The 22789-nt window shown below is 32.5% G+C and overlaps 1 non-coding gene across 1 annotated transcript; it reads right to left on the bottom strand.

Moving 5' to 3' along the window:
* Nucleotides 1–18345: 18345 nt before the first annotated feature.
* Trnag-ccc lies at nucleotides 18346–18416 on the bottom strand. Its single transcript has one exon. It is a non-coding gene; the product is annotated as a tRNA-Gly (tRNA).
* Nucleotides 18417–22789: the final 4373 nt, after the last annotated feature.

Consider the following 22789-nt stretch of genomic DNA (forward strand, 5'->3'; position numbering starts at 1 on the left):
CCCCCCCCCCCCTATTGTCACATCCGGGCTACGGCAATGATAATATTAATAACATTTGTTAAATATTTTACATTCATAAACATGACTTATATTGAGCTTAAAACGTTTATTATCCTCAACAATAGACTTGAATATTTTAGAGTTAAGGATTCTAAATATCATTTCAGGATCTGTCCCATAAATTTTTCTATCTGCCATTCTCCATATTATTTCTCTTACTGTAAAATGCGTGGATAATTTTTTTTTTTTACTTATAAGGAAAAGGCGGGGAGTACCAAAGAGTTAAGACTTTTTAATAATAATGTAAATCATATTTTACTGTTTTTACAAAAAACTTCAAAGCAGATATTCAGACAATAGTCTTATTAAGTTATACTGAAGAAGGTTATTAGAAAGAATGTGGAGTAGGCCAGGCTACTGAACAGCAGAAAATCTATTTTCGAAATTAGGACTTCAAAATGCTATAAAGCAGGAAGCACACCCTCACTGAAAATCAAAAGCCATTAGAGACACATGCATTATCTAACAAGAAAAATCTGCCCGGGGGTATCTCACACGAAATGGAAAAAGTTATCCGACTTTCCTGTGAATGTTTTTTGTGAATGTTTTTACTACCTAGGGCTAGAATTACTTTAAAAAAGTATTTTGGCCGTGCTCAAACATTGCTTATTTCGAAAATCTCATTGCCTATAATGGTCAAATTTTTGTCAAACAGCCTTATAATTACAGTATATTTTAGTAAATTAAAAAGCAATCTCTCTTATATAGGTTTTGTAATATCTACAGTTGAAAGATATAAAAAAATCTTAAAAAAAGATGTTGCAATGTTTTTAGTTTTTTTAATAGACTTTAATAGATCATTTCTAAAAAGTGATCTCTATAAATAGAAGTAGTACGGTATATTTCCACTTAGGCTCCATAAGTTCCTAGTATTGACAAAAAGATATAAACTTACGAAACAACTCAGTTATATATTATACTGAAATACGTTCAATTTTAAAGCCACAAGAGATCGTAAAGCAACATTTTCTATTTCTGCTGGTTACAGCAGGACCGAAGGTGGAGAATCCGCTATAAAAATAAATATTTCCGTGAATTAAGAGCTGCGCAATCTGTTTCCATGAGGGAAGTCGTTGGCCAGTTTCTTCCGGAATCCAAACGATCCCATAAGCTCATCCTGGCCCCATTTAGATTCATTCCCTTCCATTCCGCAGGGAAGCATTGACCATTGATCGTTCTCACTAGGTGACATCCGAGCAGTATAAAACTAAGGGCTGGTGCACCGATATAAATCACCATGCGAACGCAACATGCTCTTGGCTAACGTGGCCAATGGTCACTTCGCTGTATGCTGTATGAATGTATGGTACATTGGATAGTATCGATACCGCGCAGTGCCACCCGATATATCAGATCAGCAGCACCTTGTTAAGGGGCGACTTTTTTAATTGATTTCCAATCATCCCCGTTCGGCGTATCGCGCTAACAGGCCTTTAAAGAGACGCTAACACGCGATTCTTCCTTCAGGCTTCATTCGACCGAAGATAGATAAGCCCGGCAGTGGCCGATGCAACGTAACGTAAAATCGTTCTCTTCTTTATGGAATGTGTTCAAACTTTTTACCGTCCCAGACTTCAAGCCGAGTCCAGTTACTTCCTTTTCTTTCATTTCTCTGAATCAAATTCAGCTTGTCTTTGCATTTTCCTGCAAGACATTCCGGCGTTTAAAAAATATGTTATATCTCGTTTTTTATCATTAGGAGTCCACTTTGGAGAATTCACTGCTATCGTAGTTTTCTCCTTCATAATAAGAATAGTAAGACGCCTGGCAGAAATCTTCTTCTCCAAACAAAACTAAGAAAAAAAATAAACAAAAAAATAGAAGGAGAATCTTTGACCTACAATCGATGAGATACCGATAAGATACAGCCCCTCGCATTTTACTTATCACATTTTTTGACCTCTGACCTTTCATGTTTGTCTTCTGATGTGTGATCTTTGACTTTTGATTCCTCGCTTTTTACGTTTGACTGCTTACCTAAATCCCCTAAGATTCTAAGGTCCCGAAGGTCCAATACTAACCCTTTTCCTAACAAACTACAATTATTAAATGAAGAAGGGAACGGTAAACAATGTAAGGTCTAATCAACCTAATTTTATAGGGGAGGTGAAAAATTTTTCTAGAGGAACAGTTTATAACCGACTTAGTACATTTTTTTAGGTGGGTGGATCAGTTAATTAAACAATATGTGAAACAACAGATCCACTTACATGTCCATTAAATAATAGGAATATTAATAGTACAAGTATAACCTTTTCCAAAGCACGAGATACGTTATGAGAATGTGTTCGTTAAAGCCGTAGGAGCTTTAACAAAAGCGAATTCACAATCACAAATTACAAATGTGGGGAAAATACAAAAACCGAGTTAAATATAAGTTTAAAGTTTTGCAAGATCAAAAATGAACTCCTGGAAATGCCATCATCAGCTATAACAACTTTCCAAATGAAAGCTTCGTACATATATTACATTTTAAATGTAAATCAATCTACTTTAATAATGCCGACTAAAGTACTGAAGATCTTGAAGTCTGCTGCTTGTATAATGATAATTTTAATTTTCATGTATAATATAATAGCAATAAATGATTGAAAAAATGAATTCCTTTTTTTTCTTTCTTTTGTGAAAAGCGATATATGCATTTGTAGCCATAAAATAGAATTCTCAACTATACAATAAAATATCATCATCCCATTGAGTTGGTACAGGTGTACGTATTATCGTCTCTGGTATTACTCTTTCTTTTAAATGCTCAACATTTTTTAATATGAATATTATTTCATTGATCTTCACGTTTCCACTGAAAGCCATTATCGAACAATGCGCGTAAAATAGGCAAACTATTCTCATAGTAAAAACTTGGGGATATATTTTGTTGCAGGTAAAATTATAACGGTGTTCACTGTACCTCGATAGGGATTCAGATATCTCTGAAACTTGGGGTACGACATACCGAGTATGTAGGGTACGAAATAGCCAAAAGGTGGGGTAAGAAAGGTCAGATGTTACTGTTTTGAAATTATGGCAGTTGTTGTCAAGCATGTCATGGTCTTAGAAAAGTTGAATGTATGCAGATTCCACTTTGTGAAACGACGCTTTGAGGTATGAGCATGATTGAAATTACCAGGAGTGGGATTCCGATGCCCTCTAATCTAGTTTATCGGATTATTTATTTATTGCCAAAAAAAGGTCAAATGCTTGAGTTATAAATATAAATTGGCGTATTTTGTTAGCAAGAAGTTCAAATCGAGGTTCTGATACTTTCATGTAAATAATTGTGCAACAAACAGTACGAGAATTGAATAAAAATTTACATATTAAAAAAATATAAATTATTATTTAAATTGTATAGTTTTATAGCCCCTAAATAATTGTAGATTCAGTTCTCGTATTTTTAATTCTAATTTAAATAAGTATATATTTTTAATTAATGAAGTTAAACTTATTATTATAAATAATAATAATAATGTTAAAATGGTATCATAATATTAAACCTTAACAATAAAGTAATGCTTTAAAAAATATTTTAAACTTTCTAGATTAATGTCCAGTAATAGAAAATTTGATCAAATAGTTTTTATTTTTATCGAATTGAATTTGCAGATTTTCCTAATGTTTTTTTTTTAATTCAGCCAAATCTGAGGATGCTATTATTACGCATATAGAAAGAACTTCTGATCTTAAATATCGAACAACTTCATTCTTGGGGAATTTAGCATCCATATGCTCTGCTTTTCTAGTAATCTTAACATGCCTATGCTCCACTATGTATTCTTATTAAGGTACGAATTATTCAAGATAAAATGTTATATTGTGAGCAAACGCAGATATCGCGAGCATTCGCAGTAGTGATTCTTGTGTATTTTTAAATTGACACTTGGCCTTACATAACCTAAAAATACACAGGCATAACTTCTGCGCAAGCCAGAGATATCCGCTTTCTGCCACCACTGACTGGGGCTGGGGAATAAGCTATCTCTCTCGCACAGCAACGTGATTGATCTTTTCAATTCATTTAGAGGGGAGCGGTAAACAGCCAATCAGATCGCTGCACGAGAGAGATAACTTATCCCGCTAACTCATAGTCTGTCTCTTTTATTTTGCCAATAATTCTGCCATTGCCTAGTTTTCTCCAGTTATATATGCGCTAAGATTTCTAATAGTAAGTATTTCGAGTTGTGACGTCAGCTGGCAAGATGCCTGTACAATTAGGGCCAAGCAATAATACAAATCCCAGAGGATAAAACTTAATTTAGTTTATAACTTGAGAGGAAATATTGTTCACAGTTGCAAAAAACATATCAATTTTGTTATTCAATTAAATAGTCTGAATACACTTATCGTGAAAAATAATTATTTTGCAAGCTATTACAAAAATAAAGTTTAGTCCCATGTATTTGGTATTATTGTTGGCCCTCAGCGTGCAAGCATCTTGGATATCCCCACCTAATCTGAAATACATAATGGCTCAATTATACAAAGTGCGAACAACGCACCTGCTAAACTTCAATGACCATGACATACAATTAGCAAAGCTGTCAAAATAATAAACAGTGCATTTATGCATGGCTATTTCAAATCTTGAAAAGTATTTTAGAAGTATTTAAGAAGTTACGAACGCGTAGATTATGCGTCGATAAGGAAGTTTTTCATTTCGTACCCCAAGAAGCGGACACGTCGTACCCAAAGTAGTAGGTACTTCGTACCCCAAGTGATGGACACTTCGTACCCCAAATAATTGGGAACCTGCACCCTACATTACGGTGCAGCATTCACACCGCAAGGGTAATTTCTGTTGCAGGTATATGGTACCCTGATATTGGTTGCTTCATTAACACGTTCTTTTTACTGTTCTTTCGAAATAAGAGATGAAAGGTGCTAAAAATAACGAGCACCTCTAAATAAAATGCATCTGACCTCATCTCAAACGTTGTTGTATTACATAGTGAGCGATAAGCGCCCGGATAGTGCCCCTTGAATCTATATATTAAATTTAAAGAAGGTGCTTCGACAAATTTGAATAAATTTCCCGCTGTCTTATCTTAACATCAGAAATTGTTTAAAGTATCATATTATATGTCGAAGGCGAATTCGAGAGGTAGACGAATCCAGCATGATGCACTTATTGAATGTAATGTTGAAAAGAACGAACCTAAAACTTTCAATAAAATACATGATGCATTATATGGTCAGCGTATCAATGTTTCTAAAATCGAAACATCTGAATACGCTTAAATGTTATCTCTTATCTAGAGTCGACGCTCGAAACTCGACACTGAAATCCAGAATATTCCAGCATTATAATAGACACGTCTGGGATATAATTTTATTACATCCAAAATAAATGTAATGCGTAATTAAAAAATCATAAGTAACCTGAAAGTTGAATACGTAAAACTAAAAAATACGCTTTGTATTGGCCAAGAATATACTCTCTTCATCTAATATGTGTGTGCGTGTGTGTGTGTGTGTGTATATACATATTTGTTTTAAGGTTCTAGAAGAATTTCTTTCATGAGTTACTTGCGCATTAAATACTAAAAGGAATTTTTAATTAAATGTTATATAATATGATACCTTTGTTTGTTTTCAAAATGTCCGGTACAGTTCTAATATCATACAGGCGGCATTAGTTAAAGGATGATGAGCTTGGATATGAGACGCTTATCACCAACTTCTGCGACATTTTCTCAGTAATACATATAACTGAACACCACTTTGAAAAGAATCCTCTGGATTCTATATAACTTGATACCATTATTTTTATATAAAATTCCTTAATACGGTTATATACGGTCCTTTACGGCTCATATCAAAGGGTGACACTGTGGCTCACCTCTGTTGTATTTTCTTATTACTTTAGATAGGTTGAATCTTATATGTCGGTTCTTATCCAGAACCGGCCCTATCTCTCAACTTTTTCAGATTTTTCGTAATGTATTTTCAGGGCGTGATAAAAATTAAAAGCCGAGTATTCTAAAATTATCGTAAGATAATTAATGGCAACTAACAGCATATTAGAATAGGGGAAACCTTTATCTGCAACATTTCTTCGTCCCAATATTTTAACATTTTTTTTCTGCTAAAATTTGCACTATAATCTGTACACAAATTGAGGTATCTGAATTTTCTGGAGAGATAGTCAACTTTTTTAAATATTTTTCCTGATTTAAAATGAAATTTGTCTGTAATTTTCCTATCAGTATTCAGATATTTTTAACATAAAATATTATATGAAAATAAAATGAGAATTTTAAAGAAAGAGTGAGAGAGAGAGAGAGAGAAATGTGGAGCAACTTTGAAAGATATTAGGAGAAGTATGTACACTATAGAAAATCATTAACGAGCAAGTTGCGGAGGGTTGCAGGTTTCAGGTATCGTGGAGTACTTATTTCTTGCAACCGGCTCTACGTTCTCGCGTCTCGTCTTTGCCCTCTTCTCGGTTTAATTAAATTCCCCAAAGAAGCGTCAGCTTAGTTTTTTGCCTGATGCTTAGGCGCGAGAACACACGCGCGAATGCGCGCTAATTGACGGATGAATTAATTAGCACGAATAATCGATCAACTTCTACCTCTTCTGGACCGGCTTTCCTTCTTCTCTTCAAGAAACCTTGATCGCTCGATCGACGCTCCGAGTACCTCATCATTCGATTACACTCAACGTCAATTAGCTTCACTTTAGTCCGGAGACGATAATTTTCCTATAAAGGGCTTCATTTTATCTGCCATCTACTCCTTTCATAGGTCTTCTTGCAATTTTCTATTACCGGATTTTATTCATTTTTTCTCAACTATAGTATTTATTTTATGCACAGTCTGTCATGTAACATATTGAAACAGAATCTTTATAGGTTGACAGGATTAATAAAATTACCATAAAACGATGTTCATGTGAAAAAATGCTATAAAAAATAAAAACCAATGAATAAATTCTAGTCAACGATCAACGAATTTTTCGTTTGCGTACGAATTTATTTGTGTCACATAATTCAACAAAGCTAGTATGCAAACTTCATTTTTTATCTACCAGAGAGCGCGAAAATACCCTAGTTAATGTAATAGCTAGATATTCCAACGACTGGAGTTTACATAAATTTGCATCGCACCCTCTAGCACTTTTTATGCAATCTCTGGCATGAGTCTAAAAAAGGGTGCAATAACTGCGAGACAATCTACAAAACGATTCGGTTAATAGGTAGATTATATAACAGAAGAATTGCAAAAATAAAAGAGACATTTGAAAATTAATTCAAAAATTTGATTGTTAAACGACGGAAAATTTACTAGGGGTGTAGAAGATTTTTTAAAACTCGAGCCCGAGTTTGATTATTAAATTGGCGGCGTACTTGAACCTCTGGTAATATAAAAATCAAATTTAGCAAATATAACTATTTATTTAGTTATTGAATAAATAATTATTATTAGGCTCTACAAAATTATTACAACATTTTTACAGTCTGTCCTTTAATTTTCGCAATTTTTTCATAATGGTACATAAGTTTTTATAAATAAAAATTACACCCAAAATTGAATTTAGTTGAATCTCCCAGTAATCGTGACTTAACTTAAAATGTTCAGCAAATTATTTTGGGAAGCATAATTTGAAAAAGTGTGGGTATTAATTAAAACCTGGAACTTCCTCGAATACTAAGAAAATGTGGCTTACAATATATGTAATGCCAGTTTTTATTTATAATGAATAAAAAGACAAAAGGCACTGATGGCCCAGTAATCGCGATTTGGCCCAATGTTTATGAAGAGAATTAAATAATTTTTGAGTGTTTTTCAGCAATTTGAAAGAAAAATAAGAAATTTATATACAATTTAATTACCTTATCTATCATATAAATTATTATTAAAAAACAATTATTGAAATTTTGACAACTTCGACCCAGTTATCGTTCGATGATGCGATTACTGGAACGACAAGGCTTTTCTGACGGCCCAGTAATCTTGGTCTGTTTTTCTGGTACAAAAAGTATTCTTAAGGCAAAATTACATATGTTTTTATATAACAGAACTGATTTTTTATTATTGAACAATCATTTTCGTCAAGAGAAATGATTAAATTGTATTTCTATAGAATTTCGAATTAATTATTATTACACTAACAGTTCCTCCGAAAAATATCATCTTGAAGCAGCAAAAAAGTAGTTGATCCTAGAAAAATTACTTTTATTTATTATATTGTTCATAACAAAACGAATAAATTCATTTATTCATCTGATAATGCTTGACGCTTTAGATTACAGGCGGACGAGGACTCCCAATGTGCCCCCCTGGCGAGTTTTCCGGGTAACTTCAGCCGTAATTGATATGTTCTTCATAGATCTTTAAATGTTGTGGAATACAACTTTTCAAACTGCAAGAATTTTCGGCTAAAGAAGAATTGAGTACAGTACAACGATAATTTCTATTTTCTATTGTGACTTTATTTGATTACCTATATTGTTAGCTCCACAACTTTTAAACAGTTTGAAAATTTGTATTCCAAAACGGGCTTTGGGTTGGTCCTGAAGTCAGACACTTCGGACTAGTGCATACAAGGATGCAGAGTATCAATTGCGACCGACTTCCAGTTTGACCTAAGTAGGATCAACTCCTACCAAGTTCAAGGTAACATCTACTGAAGTAGGATTTCTACTTAACATGTGTTGTAGTGAGAAGAAGTTTCAAAAATAATATGGAGGTCGATTTTTGAACATCCTACAGTTTTCGATGAACCATAAACATTGTCTAAGAGCCGTTGTCTTTGATTTGACAAGTGTTCCTGTTGCTTAAAATTTTCTGTGTAATGTTTTCATTTCGAAATTTTTTGAAAATTTCAGAAATTACATTTTGTCGCGTAAGACATAAACTATGAATAAGATATCGCTTCCATGTGAATGCATCCATAAGAAATACTAGTGACGTTTATCTTCTTCAAAATCCAAATTTGGTACTTAATCCCTAATTTTGAATTATTAAAAATTTGATCTCAATATATTAACTTTAAATTCAAATAAATGTGAAATCAAATTCAAAATGCATTTAAAGTGAATAGCGTGAAATTCAAATTTGAAAAAAAAACTTTAGCAATAATTCAGATCCCCCGTCCTTCCTTCATCCTCGCCCAAAAAATAGTTTTGTTGAATCAAAGAAACTTTCTTTAAATCAAAGAAATTCTAATATTGATATACCGTCAAAGAAACATTTGTTTCATTTAAAGAAATTTTTTGTTAACTTTTTTATTTTGATTTAAAGCAATATTTTATTTGAATCCAATAATACTTGAATTAAATAGTAATAACCTGAGGAAAAAAGTTTATTTTAATATTTTTTGTGTGTAAATGAATTTTATTCTTTCCTAATTTACAATTCCTCGCGAAAATTGAAGGTAAAAAAATAAATTGTGACGAAATTGTGCACAGAAGTAACCAAAATTTACATAAAAACAAGGTTAGGTCATGCTATATAAAAGTATCTATTTACACCGCACAAAGCTGCTAGGCTTTCTGCAAATCTCTACAATGCAAGGATGCCGAGCACTTTTTTAACACTCATTTTAGCTATTTAAATTATTACCAAGAGCCGTCGCTTCCGCGTCTTCGCAAAAATTTGACAACACGTGTTCCGAAAGACGCGTTAACGTGAAATAATCAAAGTGATTTGTTCTGCGTAATATCATGGCGCATTGGTAATATGGATTAAGAAAATCTTTCTTTGATTCAAAGAAATAATTTGCTTATTTCAAATTACTGACTCTAAAGAAATTATTTCTTTCATTTGTCCTAGTAACTTTTTTGAATCAAAAGAATTTTGTTTTAAATCAAACAAATCATTTAAACAAATAATTTTTTTAAATTAAATAAATTGCGTGACGTCATTTCTTAAAATCAAATAAATTTTCTTTTAATATAAAAATATTTTTATGTTGAATCAAAAGAACCTAGTCAAAAAAATGTTTTTTTTTTAATATAATAAGAACTTTTTTTTGGGTGATAACTAATGTAACCCATTAGTAACTGTTTAATTCTCTTTGTTTTATACATGACTTAATTTTAAAGAAAATATCACCCTGTAAATAAGGATAAATGCAAAGGGGTCATTGTTTAAAAACAGGTTGAAACTAGTATTCATGTACCAACCTGACAGTAAAGTGCTTGCTTATAGAGAAAAGAACATTCAGTACACGTTTAAGGCGCAAATTCTTGATTCGAAAAAAATAAACATCACTAACATACTTATCTGAACAAATTCACATGGAAACAAGACCCGATACACATTGCAAGCCTTAATTTCAAAATTTTAATTTTGAAATAAAATAATTTAAATAAAACAATGTTTTTTTACCAAAAATTAAAAAAAAATTAAACCAATGTTCTTTTTACCTATACATCATAATAAAATAACTTCTTATACGTTTTCAACAGTCAAAAGTTTGACTTCCTTTAAACTTATTTCCGGGTTTAGAAAATCTTGGAAATAATGTATATTAATAAAAACAAAAAAATACCCTCAAATATCCTAAAATTTCTTTTAAGTCAGAAAGAACACACATACCAAATTTTATGCCTTCCTAACGTTTTGAGCCTATTCTAGATAACTTCCGTTCTACCACACCAAATATTTCCAGTTTTGTGCATTTTAGTAGACCCAAACTCTAATAATATTATAATTGCAGAAAGGGTAGAGCGAATTAGAACCAGGAAGTACCTCCCTCGAATGTATATCATGTACTGCTAAGTATGAAATCCTAACCATTTACAGTGGAACTTAAAGATATATGTATCTAACATCTATATCCATCTGTGCGTGTGTGTGCATCTACATTGCGGATGTATTTACATTCCATATTTGCGAGAGTGATGCACCCACGCTGCCGGCTATACATAAGTAGCTGCATAGAGGCTCGACGCTGGTGATAACTCAGCAGTCGTGGTGTATAATTATCAAATTGCGTAATTGTTAATTATTGTGCCATTGTTGAAGCGACACGGTGAATAATAATTAATATGGTGCCGAACTATTGCCATATACGTTACACAGAGCACACGTCTCACGCGATCCTGTAGTCGATTAGGCCACTCGATACCACTGAAGATTGATCGAGCGGAAGAATCTTCCCGGGAAGTTAATAAAAAATACTCAAGATCCAAGTCTTGATCTCGACATCGATCCTCGTTCCTTTATTTTCTTTTGACGAACGAAAATGCATGTTAAAATTTCAAATCAGTCTTCAATACAGCTTCTTTTAACGAGTTTTTGGTTTCTTAACAGAATGTGACATTCCGCAAGGAAAGCGCCTAGTTTGTTGGTATTTATAGATACATATACGGCTATAAAGTTCCTACATCTCTGCAACCACTAGACGTTAGAAATACCACTAAACACGAAATAAGACATAAAGTGACTAGAAATGTACACTGTTAAAAATGTTTAGAATTCTACAACATTTCTGCAATACAAATGCAAGGAAAAATTACAAACAAGGTATTGGAATGGCGAAACTACAATACATATATTGCAAGTGTTGTAATACGTGGAGTCATTCACCGCAGCGCGAACTCCACGAGATATTGTAAAATTCCAATACATAGGTTTCGGAAATAAGCTTCTAACACATTTATTAGAAGTTACCAACAAAAATGTCTTACAGTGTATGTAGTAATATGAAACAAGACAATCATATTTCTGTCGAGAAAATATCTTTTGTTAAAAACTTAAAAGCCACAAAATCCTTCATCCAGAATAATCCTAATATATTTTTTACAATTGCGTATACAGGAGATGTGTCTCTACTTTGTATAAAACAGATTGAAAGATTGAATAAAAATCCTCTCAAAAAATTACAAGCGAACACTTCAACAATATTAAAAGATTGGACTTCTTCTTATAATATAAATGTCATATAGCAATGAGCTAATTTTCACCAACACTATACTATCCAAAAGTTACGGTTTACCAAATTTACATAAGAAAGATACACCACTTCGCTTTTAATTTCTTTAAACAACAGTCAAACTCATATGAATTTCATTATCGACGCATTCAATTCTTATAATAACAATATGTAGTTTGCTTTTGAACTTAAAGAAAACAATAAATTAATTTTTTAGATATGTCTCTAATAAAACAAAATACCAACATCATTATCATTTGGTACCAAAAACCAAATTTATCACGAAAAACAATTATTTACTTCTCAGGTTATCCAATGCAAGTAAAAAAAGAATATTATATTCAACCCAATAAAAACAACTCTGCACGAAAATAATAAATTGTAGGCCCGTGAACTAACAGTCTGTTTACCTTCCATAAAAACGGATTCTGACCAACCGTGCCACATTTATTTAAAAAATTGAACATATCTGTAATACCATCGATGAAAACTTTTTTGTCATTTATTGTTCAGCTATGTAAAGATGTGTCAAAAAATGATATTAAATTAACGTTGTTAATAAAATTCTTTATTTTGAAGCTAGCTATCAAAAACTTTTAATTTCTGAAATGATACAAAGGAAGAATATTAACAATAGTATTATTAAAAAAGATAATATTTATACTTTTAATCACATGTTTAACCCAATGTCACAAAACTTAAAACCAGAATGTTCATATTATTGTATTTAGAATTACATCAGACAGTATATAAGTGGTCTAAACTCTAAAGTACAGACTTTTCAGTATAAATACACCCTCTAAACATCAGATCTTCAGTTATGGTCCTCATTTTAGAGACGATGTGCAAACAATAATTTTATTTTTAGATTAGTTGACATTTTTGTGCCAATTTTATTTTTACATGAACTCTCAATCGAACGATATAAAGTGAATTATAATTTTATTCCTAAAAATTATACAAAATTCTCTCGGTTTTGTACTTGTTCTATATCTTAGGATTAGATAAAAAATTAGCCCGAAGAGGTCTGCGAACCACGTTGACGAAACGTCGCAAAATAATTCAAAATTTATATTCAAAATTATATCCTCTGTGATCGACAAAGAAACTTTTCTTCTATTATCAATTTCATTAATATATAATAATAAGTTATTTCTATATTTATTGTCTCTTATTTTGGTAGACCTTTGACAACAATTGAACTTTTAATATTATTGAACTAGTTTCCATGGACATAAGATACCTGTGAAATATCTGTATTTTAAATAATTAATATGCATCCTGTATATAGTGAAAATTAAAAAGTTGAAAATAATATGTCCCTGGGATATTATACGCTTGTGTTTGGAGGAATAATTCTTTTAATTACAGAGATTTATTAAGCGTATTTTTCCAATAATATCGAATACGCCAATTATTTTTACTTGGCCGCGCACCAAAATATATTAGATTGAATAGAAATAAATGTCATCCGACAACGGGTCCTTAACTTTTTCCAAATGTATGACGTTATACCTTTTAAAAGAAAACTTAATATCTAATTATTAAATAAACCTATTTTTCAGACCCAATTTTAGGGGGAAAAATAAAGCTTTTTTCTCATTTTTAATTATAATCTGTTTACAATATAGTTTTTTATTAATTTTATGATTAAAAGGTCTGATTTTAAATTTTAATTGACAATGATAATCAATAATAATAATAATAATAATAATAATAATAATAATAATAATAATAATAATAATGGTAGAGAGCCTCGGTGGCTCAGTTGGTTAGACACTCGGACTTCACCTCAGAGGTCCGGGGTTCGATCCCTGAACCGGTGCCTCTGGAAAATTTTTCAATGTACCTTTACCGAGGTTCTGGTGGTTCGGAACCCACCTTAAGCTGTAGTTCCCCCCATCGTGTAATTGACTGCAACCCAGTCCGTCAATGATAGGGTAAAACCAGGCTTTGTCCAATATGTCTGGGCAGACTGCTCTCATCAGATCACTTGATTGCATTATAAAAATGCGTCCGTGACTGATGATATATGCCGGGACAGTCCCGTGCAAAAATGATCAAATAAAAATCCAACTCTAACCAGAAATGCCTTCAACATGGTGGGCAGTACAAGCCTGTGACAACATTTCAACACAGAAATGTTTTTATAATGGTAGCTTATGATGGTAGCTCTAAGAAAGCATCCAGAGGTGACTGTTGTCAGCTCCAATGCTCGTGGCCGCTCGTAATTGTATACCTACAACATCATCGCAGGAGGTTTCAACCATCGTATTAAATTATTTGAATTAAGTTATAACATTTTAATCTCATCAGTCACTTGACTTAGTCCGTGGCTATGATGTATGACCGGGTTTACCCGAGTAAAAGTTTAATAAAAACACATAATAATGAGCCTCGGTGGCTCAGTTGGTTAGACACTCGGACTTCACCTCAGAGGTCCGGGGTTCGATCCCTGAGCCGATACCTCTAGAAATTTTTCAATGTACCTTTACTGAGGTTCTGGTGGTTCGGAACCCACTTTAAGCTGTAAGTCACCCCATCGTGTACTTGACTGCAACTTAGTCCGTCAATGATGGGGTTAAAACCAGGCTTTGTCCAATTTGTCTGGGCAAACCGCTCTCATCAGATCACTTCATTGCAGTATAAAAATGCGTCCGTGACTGATGATATATACCGGGACAGCCCCGCGCAAAATGATCAAAATAAAAATCTAACTCTAACCAAAAATGCCTTCGACATGTTGGACAGTATAAGCCTGTGACAACATGTCAACACAGAAATGTTTTTTCTTTTATAATAACAATCAATAGTCAATAATAATCAATAATCAAGATTATTGAATATAAGTCAAGAAGTAAGAATTTGATTACACTAAGAGTGCTTTTAATTTACTAACAAAAAACTTTTTATAAACTCGAAAAAAATTGAAAAACAATTCATAACACGAGTTTATCATTAGATGAAACATATTTTAGTGGCCATTTTGACTGAAGAAGATATTAATAAAAATATTTACTTTGTATTCAAAAACCTTGTCATTCGGTAACATGAAAGTTATTAGCATTGAGGGAAATTTATTTACAATACGAGATAATATGACTTATATGATGAATATAAGTTTTATTAGGATAATCAAAACATTATCTTGATTGAACAAAAATAGAATTAATTTAGAATTATACTCTGGTAATTACTTGCTTCATTATTTTATCATCAAAAATATTAATAATCAAATTATTACAGTGAAACCCTTCAATAGCCCTCCCTTCCATAGCCCTTCCGAGAATCGACACTGCACCGCAGGTAGGTTTAGCAGGTGCTGCGCGGGGTCTGGGGTTGTCACTCAGGCGAGCAATCAGGCGTGAACAAACAAAAGCGGAGCGGGCTATAATGAGTTAGTAAAGTGTTTTTATCTAATGAATGTTATTAGATGCAAAGAATCATAATTATAAAATTAGTGCATACGTCTGAAGCTCGCGAAAAATTATTTTTGCATTTATCGTAATTTATATGAATAGCAAGAATGCTTTATGTTGATCTAAAGTATTTTTTTATTTTGAATTCATAATTAAATTATTCTCGCTTTTGACTTTCGCTCATATAGTCCAGTGAAATTAGCGTTTGTGCTGTAACTCAAAGCTGAATATTGTAAATTTTGTTGGGAAATTGTATTTAGAGCATATAATAAGCTCTTAAATAAGCTTCTAACGAACCTTCTACGTGTAAAAAAGGTTTGTCAAATTTTAGAAAAAAAATCCATTTTTAACAATCATTTGTCACAATCTTTTTTTTTATACTTACACTCATCCGAAATATCTGAAAAATAGAGAAGAACCGAGGGGCAACAAGGATGACGATTATTTTACACGCAGAAAAAGAACCTTACATTTTACTGAAAACCAAGTTAAATCTACTGATCTTCCTAGTACGTATATGGACAACATGACAGTTCAGTAAACTTTACAATTATAGGCAAATAATTATGACTATCAATGATGGTTACTAGTACCGATTCTCAAGTGGTGCTGACCTGCGGATCAGTAGATTTTACCGATCCAGTCGCTGTTCTGTACAGTTTCTGAATGCTGCAATTACGAATTATCATGTCACTTTAACGAATAATATAAAGAGATCTGAATTATGTTATCGGCGTAGACTACAGTTAAGACAGCACTATAAATTGTGAAAAAGTATTGCTAAAAAATAATAAATAAGCGCACGGTTATTTCTTATAAATATTTTCGGGTATACTTATAATTAAACGTTATTTGTAAGTTATAATGCTTATAATACAATTAAAATTTCGCACGCAATGGGGGGGGGGGGGGGGGGGGGGGGGGGGTTCGAACGCATAAACCTAATCACGTAAGTCAACAGTCTTAAACACTACACTAGTATACGAGTTGCGATCTGTAAAATAATTTTGAAATGCATTTGTAACGGACTTTGGTGACCTCGGAAACGACTTTTGAATACGCAACCATGCCATCGCGACACACAACAAAAGTTCTAGCATTCACAGTATATCTATATGTCAGCTGAAACATTCACGGGATAAAAACACGTCTTGCTCCAATAGACTCTCAAGTGTATGCGATCTGTGAATAAGTTGTGCCATCCAAAACTGTATTATTATTATAAAACCCCTTCCTTGCAAAGTGGGAAGATGGAGTAATGTGACGACTGTCACAGGAATGTAAAAATGGAATGTTTTTTATGTGAGGCAATCCATTCATTGCCGATTGCGTCGTGACTTCACCCGGTGCTTCGCGCGGATAGGTTGCGTTGCGACTTTAGGGGCGATTTAAGTAAACCGATCTGATCGGTAGCATGTACCGATCTTTTCGTAATGTCCACTGCACTACTATTGTAATCTCGGTTCAGTGGATTTTACATGTCGTTCAGTATGTAATACGAAGGAATAGAGGTTTATTTTACTGAAAAATAACCGTTGAATTAACCGTAATTTCATTGTGACATTTACGAAATGCTAAGTGATTTTGACATTTTTAACCTTTTATTAAGAGCAGTTTATACTGTTGCGGTTACAAGAAACCCTTTACAATTCTTGATAAGTAAATATTACATTTCTTTTTTCTGTGTGTATTTTTATTTTCTATCTGCGACAATCCTCATAAGCATTCTAGCTAAATTCAAAATAAAAATATGTTAATTAATCAAGACGAAACTAACGGCTGAAATGTCAATTAAAAAACGGGTAAAAATACCATAAAAAAATCTTTATTGGTTCCTGAATTAGCATAATTTGCTCGCCCCTTGCTTCATCAGTCTATCAGCACGGCTGAACAAATTAAGTCCTAATTCGGAAACAATTAAAGATATTTTATTTTTCTTTATCTTATTTTGCAATTTATATACCAGAATTTACTTTTTTCGAATTAAAAAATTTAAAAAGTAATAATAAATACACTTATGTTATTTTTCTAGAATAGACAAATTTAAATTGAATTTTGAACAATCAGTAACTATATCCTTAAGCAGATTCACCGAATGAGAATTTACTGAAAGAGTAACTTAAAAATCCACGTCCCCTCCCCAAAGCTGCCAAGTTGGCTTTTTTAATATACAAAGAAAATCCTTTTAAACTCAGTAAACCTTCCACTTTAGAAATCTATAAAGAAAGTGGATGTATATTTTTTATAACTGTGCAAATTAGTTATATTCCTCGCTTACTGAACCAAGATGCAACCCTTAGTTAAAAATTTTATATTTTACAAATTATTGGTCGTGGAAGATTCGATTAGGGCTCATTTGAGAGCTGATATTATCTTCTAACATCATCTTCTTTGAATATTTACGCTATATCTTACCCTAAATCAACAATTCACGTAAACATTCAAAAAAATGTTTACAATTTTCAGTTATTTGTTAATGATAAGAGTGGCTCCACCTACTTTGCTCTAGGGTTTCTGATCTTCAATCTGACATCTATTTGAAATTTTTAAGAAAGAAAATTGCTGCTACCTTCGAGTTAATGCACTTCGCCCTTTTTTATCATTTGAATGGACTAGTAGAGCTGATTTAATATATAAAATGCTCTCATTTTAACCTCATCTTTTTTAAATCATTTATCGAAACGACTTTTCTAGTATTCCATTATATAAATATTATTTTGTAACCCCACTTTTTTAAGGTACGATGTTAAGAAAAATGAGATGTCCATTATTTAAGAACTTTCTTTTGTTTATAGATGTTCAGGGAATCGTAGGAATTCCCTGCTAAGATGGAAGGGAAGAATGAAAATGTGCCTTTGAGATTTCGTGGTAATTTCCCCCTTTTGCGATTAATAGCGATAATTGTTTATCGTTTTGTCGCTTTTCCCGAGTAATTAGTCGATTTTGAAATTGGCAGCATTTTTTTAGTGGTCATATATAAAAAAATTGCACCGCCCGGGAATCGAACCCGGGTCGCAAGAATGGGAATCTTGCATGATACCACTACACCAGCGGTGCTCGTCGCATGTGTAGAGGAAGAACCCACTGAAAACTTGCAGTGAACCAACTAGGGAAAATTGATCGAAGCAGTGGGAAGCGTGTGAAACATACTAACACTACTAAGCGCGCTATCTATGCTCTATGTACCTTATGATATACTGATACGGCCTTGTCACTAGTTTCTTCTTGACTACAACTTTTATCATTTATGTAAGAAAATTACGATTTAAAAATTAGCATTCGGTGGTTAATGTAAAAAGAAGAAAGACTGATGATGATTTTCAATTGCAATTTTATTGATTCTCTCATGTCGCGAGGGTTAAGGCTAGTGACAATGAAACAGGATCAATTTATTATTGGCTACAACGCCATTTATAACAACAGCAAATTTATGCAAAACGTAACAATATTTTTTTTATAATTATCACTAATAATATACCAAAAATCAGTTCATGATTTAGTGGCAAGTGCCCTCACTTAAGGGTCTTATAGGAAGAGATAAAATTAAGATTTTTCTTTTTTTTTGAAAAAATTTTTAATCTCGTATGCGGGTTCTGATCTTCAGGAAAATATACAATTCTTACTCATAAAAATACCAAATTTCCCATTTTTACTTGCATTTTAATAGAAAAATTGGTATTTTATTAAAACGTTATTTTTTTCATTAAGTGTTTGTTACAATTGGCTAGATGCTTCATATTGTATTGATCACACCCACTGAAATAAACGCTTTATACCCACGAACTTGGCAGGTTCACGATTTGGCGTATACACGATGTTTGGAAGTTGATTTAACATCCCCTAAACATTCATTGCAGGAAAACGACATTTTCCGAATATCAAAACCACGGGATACGTTTCTATTAAACTATTGGGGTCAGAGATCATTTCACAATAAATGTGAAAAATATGGTATCGCCTGGCAGGTAAAGTGTTTACATTTACTTCAAGAGTTATTTTATAGTTTCTTATAAATAACGTAACTAAATCAACATTAGAAAAAAATTGAGACCTCGGAAGATTTTTTGATGAAATTAATGGAGTGGGAAATCACTTAAAAATAAGTACAGAACACATATTTAGCAGGTAAAGTTTTAATTGATTTTAAGAGTTGTTTTAGCATCCCTTACATATTTTATTAAGGAAATAGAGATTTTATATTAATCAAAACCACGGGAGATTTGTTCAATAATCTACTGGGGTCAGAAATCACTTTACTGTAAACGCGGAAAATATATCCCAGCAGAAAAAGTCGCTAAATTTTTTTAATGACTATTTCAGCATCCCATAACTATTAAAGCCAGAGCAATATTTTCAAAAGAAAAACACACTGGAGATTTTTTAATTAAGCTATTGGGATACAAATTTTTTTAAATAAGTACAAGAAGTTTCCCCTACTAGGAAAAGTGTTCGAATTTATTTTAAGGGTTGTTTTAACATTTCTTAACTACTCAAGGAAGGAAATCTACATTTTCAAATAAAAAAAACCATGGGCGATTTTTTTATTAAACTATTGGAATAGGAAATAACTTTACAGTGAACGTGGACAACATATGAACCTAAAATTTTTTCAGCTTGAACTAAAGCATAATGCTATTTTTTGTTTGAATAAAAAAACATTTTTTCATGTAATTTAAACTGTCCAAACATGATGAATTTTATATCTTTTTTTTTCTTTTTGCACACCACAAACAAATTTATTTTCCAAAATAAAAGTATGTTTCTTCTATTGATTCTCACGAAATTTCAAGTTCGATATATTTAATATATTCAAAACAAGTGTGAATTTCATTTCATTTTATTACTTTTCACTAGCTAAAACTTTCCCTACCAAAAACTCCCCATAATTTTTGAATCAATAGAATTTTTTCTAATTTTAAAATCTAAAGAATGAACATAAAATAATAGCCGATTTCAAAACTTTTTATTTTTTTTCTTGGATGCCGATCTACAATTTTTTCTTCTTATTACAGTTCTCCTTATCTGATATTATTCTAATACACATTTTAAACGATGTCATTAGTTCTTATTAAAATTAGAAGCTTCATTTTTATAAGTAGTAATTGAAATCATTTTAAAACTAAGACTAATCTTTACCCGATTTTCGTATTAAGGATTAATTGCAACAAAAACTGTCCTATTCGGCTAACCTTTACCCTATCACATCGAGTTATTCTCCATAACTCATAGCCTCGGTGCTAAAGTTATTTTTAATTTTTACTTTGAGTGTCCTTTCACTGCTCTTAAAAGTTGCCAAAACCTTCTTTATAGAGTTAAAAGCTAAATTTATCAAATTTGGTTGTTTTACTACACCGTAAGCTAAATTTCATTCAACGATGAAAGTTATGGAATAGATTAAGCTTATAATTTTAAAGATAGCCCTTACGGTTTCGAAGAGCTCTCAAATTTATTTTGGAAATGACAGGTCTATATGTTATGACTGGTTATGACGCTTAAAGCCATCTTAGGGCCATATATAATTTTACCTGTAGATGCAGGTAAAAGTATAAAATTACATTCAATACAATTTATTCACAGGGTTTTCTCTATTTAGACCTAAGTCAAAATCCTTCAATATGTATTAAATATCAAGCTTTTGAGGTTTTATTGTTAACTTCTAAAATCAACATTTTCTTACTTTCTACTTATATTTTTCACTGAAGAAAATCAGTACGTTTGTATTAATAATTATTAGCGCAACTTTCTTTGCACGAATTGTTATAATTTAATATTCATTTAGTGAAATCAACTGTTTTAAATTAAGAGAATTTATGACTGGTTAAAATCGAGTTCAGAGTTATATCATAATTTATCCTAATAAGAAATCATCATTCCTTGCAAACAGGAACGAGAAAATGTCTCATCTCCCTCACAAACTTTGTTTTAAAAAAACATACCGCCGACCACACAACAGATTCATTATCGGAATTAAATTTGCTCACACCAATGTAATTAGTGACGTGGGCGAGTGAGAAATGCATGAAATTTATCAATATCGGCATCCTTATGTGAGGATAGGATATATGAATGTACAGGAACGCGACCCAGTCGCATGGGGAAGATCAAGAAAGCAGGCTATGGTGATTTATGGAAGCAACACCTGGTGACGTTTTGTTCTCTTTGCGATGGTTGGCAGTTCCGCCCTTTTTGCCCCATACCCATTAGTAATGCCTCGGTCATTACGAGCCATCCGGTCGATTTCCCGTGGATAATAAATTTCGATAAAATTTCTCTGCTTTACAAGCCGACGCCACTCTCGCAGCCGCGGTCCACGATGCAAGATACGCGTCTTACTGAGTTAACGCAGAACTACGCAAATGAACGTGAATAAAATCCTCCACCCAGTAAACTCCTCGACCAAGTATGAGTTTGCGACTTATCATGATTTCTGACATTTGACAAGCAGCAGACATTTATTTACATTTTTTCTTAATTTGTACATTTTTCACAGTCAGGTCCCATTTCTTCCTATATGAACTCTATATTCCCCATATAAATGTTCAATTCTACATTAATCGAAACGTGACATAAGCTAAAAATGATGATAATTTCAAGAGCAGTGTGCTTTCTCATAGAAGATAGTTTTGTATTAATTTTATTTTATATTTATCACGGAACACAGGAGTTTGATTGGAAAAGGTCTCCACGGGGATGAAAAAGAGGATTATTAATTGTAGATGGAGTCTGAGGAGATTGAAAAGGTAATTTCGTCTTTACTTTTTAACAAATAATTTATTATTGCTTATATTATTGATTGTTTTTTGTTCATAGACTATAAAATGTTTTTGTATTGTTTAATAGATTTATTTCATCAAAAAGGATTAATTTTATACTTAAAATATTGGTGTATTTTAAACATTGAGGATTTTTCTCTCCCATAAACGTCAACATACTAGGCAGTCTGATAAGTACCTGAAAATTCTAAGAGATGGCATTAGTATTCACTAATGTGAACCATTTTCGTCGAGCTTGATCCTTCAAATGACGCCTGTCAAAACTTCAGCCATTTATGTTTACGCATTTACAAGTTACAGCACTGTGAAGCGACTAACCTCCGAGTTTTTTTTAATATGGAAAAATCTGAGTTTCGAGTATTGATCAAACACTACTATCTTCGCAAGAAAACGATATCCGAGACCAAAGCCAAGCTGGATAAGTATTGCCCGGAATCTGCACCGTCGATTAGAACGATTCATAAGTGGTTTACCGAGTTTCGTTGCGGCCGTACGAGCACAGTTGATGCTGAACGATCTGGGCGCCCAAAAGAGGTCACTGTACCAGAAAATGTTGAAAAAATCCATGATATGATGTTGAATGATCCCAAAGTGAAATTGAGAGAGGTAGCTAATGTTGTAGGCATATCATTGGAACGTGTGCGCAATATCGTGCAT

The sequence above is a fragment of the Belonocnema kinseyi genome, chromosome 2 (assembly GCF_010883055.1).
Source record: "Belonocnema kinseyi isolate 2016_QV_RU_SX_M_011 chromosome 2, B_treatae_v1, whole genome shotgun sequence".
Classification (NCBI taxonomy): domain Eukaryota; kingdom Metazoa; phylum Arthropoda; class Insecta; order Hymenoptera; family Cynipidae; genus Belonocnema; species Belonocnema kinseyi.